Source organism: Phallusia mammillata, chromosome 7 (assembly GCF_965637545.1).
Source record: "Phallusia mammillata chromosome 7, kaPhaMamm4.hap1.1, whole genome shotgun sequence".
Lineage (NCBI taxonomy): Eukaryota > Metazoa > Chordata > Ascidiacea > Phlebobranchia > Ascidiidae > Phallusia > Phallusia mammillata.
In genome coordinates, this window is record NC_137258.1 from 14896992 (window position 1) to 14903906 (window position 6915).

The 6915-nt window shown below is 34.5% G+C and overlaps 1 long non-coding RNA gene across 2 annotated transcripts; it reads left to right on the plus strand.

The window, feature by feature from the left end:
- The first annotated feature begins 3470 nt into the window (after positions 1-3470).
- Positions 3471-5399, plus strand: LOC145202665 (uncharacterized). Of its 2 annotated transcripts, none has more exons than XR_013853314.1 (3): positions 3471-4727; positions 4842-4890; positions 5234-5399. It is a non-coding gene; the product is annotated as an uncharacterized LOC145202665 (long non-coding RNA). The 2 variants fall into 2 exon arrangements; XR_013853315.1 differs by lacking the exon at positions 5234-5399 and adding an exon at positions 5090-5227.
- Positions 5400-6915: the final 1516 nt, after the last annotated feature.

Below are 6915 nucleotides of genomic sequence, written 5' to 3' on the forward strand. Positions count from 1 at the left end.
TAACGTCGTATTTTCACTTGTTATGTCCAATGTTATATGTTTGCATATTTCTTTGTTGTGTTCGCTGTAACGAATTGTCGAGGGGACGTGGCCCCACGCGGCTGAGAAGCCCGCAGTTGGAGTTGAGCGGTGGCTGTTTTGCAACTGTATGGTACTGACCAGTGGCGGCTCGTGCCTAAAATTTTTAGCCTTTACTGAACATATATAAGTTGGCAATATATTGAAAAGCTACATTTCTGGTTGTCTAGCCATTTGTTTTGTGTAGAAAAACAAGTAATACAAATTTAATTAGCAACTCCATTGTGACGTAATTTTTGTTACGCAATAATGTACACAAGTGTAAAGAGCAGACGGCATCATTTGTGTATTTTGTTTACTTGCACAGCGACGGGCCAAACACAATAACGTTAGAATATAGGAATATAGAAAAAAAATTAATAGAAAAAATAGATATAAATGAGTCGAGGAAGGTCGAAGTATTTCAGTTCGACAAGAAAAATTGTCATGTTTCATTTAAGTAAATTTAGTCACAGTCAGCGTTTTCAACATATTCTATGACACTTCACAGATTATTGTCACACAAAAAAACTAGCCATACAGCTTTTTATTGGTATCATAACTAACAAATTTCCACATTACATTGGTTAACTAACAACCACATTACATTGGTTTCAGAACTTGTTCATTTAAACATCTTTCTTGAATTTTTGTGTACAGACTATTAATTCTATTTTAGTTTCTTAACTGCTATAATTGCTGTTTGCTGGCAAATAGCTTATAATTTCCTTTTTAAAGTGCAAAACGCCTTCAAGCTTTAAAATTTACAACACTCTCACTTAAATTTAAACCATATTATTAAATCTTGTGCTTCTATTTTCCAACCAAAATGAATCATGAAGTTATAGTTTGGGCATGATAATTGATAGCTTCTTCCTTAATCCCAAATGATAACTAAGAAACTGTTTTTCTATTTAGTACTAGCACTGCAAGTGCAGGTCTTTTGGAAATATTGGTGTTCCTCAGAAAAATTGGCATCTTTTTCAGTGTTAAAAAGAACTGTTTTGCCTTTGAAGGAATCATGGAAACAGCAAAAAGGATTTTTCATCCTAGTAATTTAACTTGTCAAAACATCATCTCTAGATTAATTATTTTCAAAGTAATCATGAACATCAGATCTACAGAAACATTTTCATTTAAGTAACTAGCTTTTTTTGTCAACAATAGGATGTGCTTGGTGTCACTACTATCTCCCCTGTAGAATGTTCATTCTTAAGAAACATTTCCTGTGAAGCAATTTAGCAGCTACTGTTTAGACAAACAGTACATGTCCATTATATCAATACACATGATTGCACTTGGTTGCAAATACTGTCCACATGGTGTGTTAAGAAATCCACACTTTAAATTGTCTTCACTCTTTTTTTGTCTTCATTTCAAAATACCTGTTGCTTGCAGTTGTTTGTTCTGCATTTGATATTGCCTGAATTTCAGTGAGGCATTTAACTTCACAGTCACAAATTTAATTTTTCTTTGGTAGCATTAGGAACTAAAACTGAGTATTTCTTGTTGTTGCTTATTCCTGCATGACATTGGAGTAGCGGATGTTTTTCCCATACTTTCATAAATCTTTTTAATTCAGTTATTTATTATAAAGGTTAATTGTGACTTTTCAAGGTGTTAGATGACCTTTTTTTTCTTTTTCAAGGTGTTAGATACACTTATTTAATTCAATGATAACTGTAAAAACTGAAACCCACTTACAGTCATCTTAAAAAGTCACGACTAACAGTCAAACAATAAATTTAATGATAGCAAAATAATTATTTAACTGCACTCACTGTCGAACTTAAAAACACAGTACACGGGTTTGGCTTTGGAGCTCACTGACGCGAAGCAGACAACACAACTAGCGCTACGTCACGGGAGGGGCTGCGCGAGCCACAGCCCCCTCTCGCCTATTTCGCCCGGCATGTAGCTTTTCCAAGTGCGCATGCGCACAACTGAAAACGTCACGAAACTGGAGCTGCAGCTCCGCCATAGATAACTTATTATTTAAAAAAAAAAAATTTTTTTAAATAATACAAATTTTTTATTAATTTTATTTTAATAAAATGCCGATTAATGCCATAAAAGTTATTCTTAGTATGCACTGATCAAACATAAATACTATATGTAAAGATTGTTTTGTATGACAACTTGGAATAGGAATGTCAAGTAAAAATACTGGGGGTGCTGCAGCTCCGCAGCCCCCTCGCACGAGCCGCCCCTGGTACTGACAGTCCGTTATTGCAGCAGAACCGAAAAAAGGCGTAACAACTCTTCTTTGCCTTTTACACCCAGGTTGATGATTTCGATTTCAACTGACCTTTACGTGCCCATCCACTTTATTAAAATATTGTTTTCAGAGGACGAATTCGCTTGCGGCGGGGTCATTCGAAACAACTGTTTCCACTAAAACCTCTGTTGCACTATAAATACTTGTATTTCAATCGGGTAAAACATATCTGCCTATTTCGTCAATATTGGCATTTTCCCAAAATGTAGTGCTTGTAAGTTAAATGGCATTTTGATATAATAATAGAAACGGGTTAACTTTGTTGAAAATGGAATTTTAAAATGCACTGAAAGAATAGACAATGTTGTAAATTTAAAGAAAATAATAGGGTCGGATAGTTTTTAAAAATTGTATTGAACTTTGCACATTTCATTTTACTTCAATTATCGAGTCGAGTTCAGTTTTTTAAAATCATAAAATCAAAACATACTGAAAGAATATGTAATGTTGCGAATTATTAAGGAAAATGATAGGCTCGGACAGTTTTTGATAATTGTATTGATCTTTGTATTTTCCAATAATATTGACAATTATTCAAAAGGTGGTGTTAGTAAATTGCATTTTGCTGTAACAATCGGGTCTGGTTCATTTTTTTTGAAAACGGAATATTAAAATAAATAGAAAGAATAGGTATTGTTGCGAATTTAGAAAAATAATAGGCTCGCATAGTTTTGGAAATTGTATTAAACTTTGCGTATTTTGTCAATTTGCAATTTGGCCGAAAGGTGGTAGGCTATACCGGCTATAGCCTATTAGTAAATTCGATTATACTGTAATAATCGAGTCGGGTTCACTTTTTCTAAATCAGAATATCAAAATAGATAAAAAGAAAGAATATGTTGCAAATTTAAGGCAACTGATAGTATCGGATATTTTTTCAAAATTTTATTTGCATTTTGCTGTAATAATCGAGTCGGGTTCACATTTTTGAAACTGGAATATTAAAATACACTGAAAGAACAGATAATGATGCGAATTTAGGAAAGTAATAGGCTGACAGTCATGTTTCGTAATGTTCCACTTTGTACAAGATGGACAACAACAGCTGTAAAATAAATAGGGGAGAGTGGGGTGGGTTGTTACAACCACTGATCTAGAAAAAAAAAAAAAAAAAACTTTTTTTTCTAGATCAGTGGTTACAACTAGAGATGTACCGAATATTCGGTTTGCCGAATTTATTCGGCCGAATCGGCCACTTTTGCAAAGATTCGGTTTCGGCCGAATAATTGGTTGCGATTCGGCCGAAACCGAATCTTTTACGAGCACCCATTTAAAGCGTTAAACGTGTCCTTTCTTCTTAGTACCAACGAAAATCGCGTCAATCATTATATTTTTTAACATATTGACGCTTTTCCCACTGCAGACAAACAATCAGTAATTCATTGTCGGGTTGGCAATCATGCTTGAGGCAATGTTAAACCCCATAGAACTAAAATAAGGACGAAACACAACCATTCTATAATAATAACCATGTAGATAAACTTGTGTTTTCATGTCAAACGCGTAGCGTACGACTTTGCGTGACGTCATAAATGATTCGGTTGATCCGGCCGAATTTATTCGGCAAAACCGCCGAATATTCGGTTTCGGCCGAATCGAAATTTCGTCGATTCGGTACATCACTAGTTACAACGCGAATAACTTCGGCTATGTTTTTATAAAACCGCTGGAATTACGCATGTCGGTTGGTACATCCGGGACGGCCAGCGTGACAAAATTTGTGCGGGTATTCGCTGACTTCTTGAATTTTGCTATTTTGAGGGGGCTCCTCTAATCTACGCAATCTGTACGCAATCTGCTTATAAAACGTATGCAACCTTTAAAAAATGTTGACGGTTAGGGCTTTTAGGGTCTGGGTGAGGGTTTATAATAAAATTAACACTATAATTTAGTTTTAGATGTCCAGTTTGGGCTTAATATTCTCATATGTGTTGAGAGTGGTACTAAACACTGTATGGTACCGCATGTGAACACTTGTAGAGAAAATTAGACCTGAAAGGCATCTGAAATTAAATTATAAAGTTAATTGTATCACAAACCGTCACCCTGACCCTAATAGCACTAACCGTCAACATCTTAGTTAGTTTTTGTTAGTAGATTGCGTATAGCTTGCGTAGATTGCGTATTTTAGAGTGGCCCTTTTGAGGTGTCTAAAGTAAATTTTTGGACTTAAGCTAAATCGAATCTCCTAAAGCACACAATGTAAAAAATTCTATGATGCAAGTTTTTTTGTCAAGTGATAGTGGTATGTTAGTACCTTGTAAAAGAATAAAGTTGCAAACTTTAGCTAATTTTAAGTCCAGATTGGTTTAAGTTGCACCATGCTGGTGGGGTGAGTTGTTACAAGGTGTCCCACATCTGGAACAATGATTATCATATGGGCCTGAGAAAGGTAATACTTAACTTTTGTAAATAAATAATGTGCTTAAAATGTTGTTTGGTGACAATATGTTGTTATTGCAAGCTCTTTACTTTCTAAAAAGTTAATTATGTGTGTAAAATCCAGGTTTTGGACCAAGTTTGAAAACTTACCACTATATCGAGGACAAGAAACTGTAAGGAATATAGGATGTCATTCATTTCATGGTTAAAGTTATGTCAAAATTTAAAGTTTGTGAATTCATTGACATAAAGTACTTTAAAAATGAATTTGATTGTAAACTGTGTTGTGTTTGTTCTATAAACCCTTTGATCTGTCTTGTTATTTTAATAAACAACATGATTTGTGACATACAATGATACTTGATATTACAGTACTCACATTGTACATGCAAGCTTGTGATGTGACTTCTATTTGATGAAAGAACTTAAATGTTGGTGCAAAACAAGATACTTGATATTGCTACCATTCCAAAAAGTTTACTTTTGGACTCTAAACAACTGTTTTGTTCACTTCAGAAACAAAGATGTCACCAATTTAGCAAATTTGGATTGGAATTTCTGAATCGTGATGAACAAAATTGTTTTAATTGATTATAACTCAAAATAAATAGTTGAAATGAGTAAAAGTGGTTTTATTATATTTATGTTACAAAACACACAATAAAAGAAATATTAATTGTCACATTTGTGGATGTGGAAACCTCCCTAAAGTACTGTAACAACTCACCCCCACCATGGGGTGAGTTGTTACAACAGAGCATCAACCAGAAAACATGAAATATTTTTTTACAAGTACCAATTTATTTTGTTGGTAACATGTTCACTAGACTTGGGGGCATATGAAACTTCATACAAAAAATCAGGATGATCTGAATAATAATTTAACCCCAAAATTGCAGCGAAACAAATTTTGTAACAACCCACCCCACTCTCCCCTTTACAAGCTGCACTTCCGTAATTAACAAGCTGCACTTCCGCATGCTCGAACTCTTCAGTTAATAGTGCAGTTACAGGAAATACAACCAACCACTCTCCCAATCCGTTGAGGCAGAAACAACTTAGGCTATGTCTTAACAACCAAGCATCAGCTATGTTTAATCGGCAAAACGACGAGAATCTTTCGATTATTCAATCTGTGGCAATCATAGACGGGCCAACAGTAAAATGCGCCGACAATTATTGTTTTATCAGGAACAAAATATTTTCGGAAACATCTGGTAGTTGCACAGATCACGCAGGTCATTCGATTGTCTTCGCTACTCCAGATGGACTTCGCCCCGACCAACCGGTGCCCGGGAGCTAATTCTCCGGAGACAAACCTCACGATGCATATGCGGGGTTTAGCTTAATTAGCACATACTTAAACTTTTGATGTCGCTCAATCTCAACAACGCGGTTGGCCACAAACGTGGGAAATCCTTTCTTGCTGTAACCTCTCGACCGCGAGGGCTGTGTGTTTTAAAACAAAATGGCAATGGAAGCTATGAAAAGTTCCATGTTTATCCTATATTTGACAGAACGATTTCACAACCTGAAAAAAGTGTTCAAAAATAAATTTGACTCTTTTATTACAAACAACGGTGTATTTTTTATATTTTAGAAATCTCTCAAAAAATGAGAAAAACGTTTAAGATATCTATGATTAGTTATGTAACTACTGAAGCAAGACAAGTAAATCTATTACATAACACTTGCCCATTGAAATCCGAATTCTGTAAACAGCTCTCTCAGCCCCTCTTTCGTCGTGTAGAATGCAGATGTTCAATGCGAAAGGCTGCTTAAAAATTTATTTGTGGCAGTGTAAAGAAAATTTTAATTATATATTTTGTTATTAATTTTAATCATTTTATGAAGCAAAGCGTTTACAAATCAGGTCTGATCGGAAATTTTACTTCGTTATAAGAGTAAAATGTCTGAACAAATTCATAAAGCTGTGAACACATTTGAAAGCTTTTGAATTAAGTTTTTCTGTTTTTGTTTTATTTCATCAACAAGTTTATGTACATAATGTCTCTGGGGGAGTCCTTGTTGTGATATTCCAAATAAACCTAAGTGTGTTGATCACAATGTAATTTTATTGTCATATTTTTCATGGCCAACAACTTCATTTATTTTATTGAAAACTGTAACTCTACTGCAAAAGCCATTACCCAGGATTTTCAAGAGAAATATTAAATTATGACATCACAAATAGAATA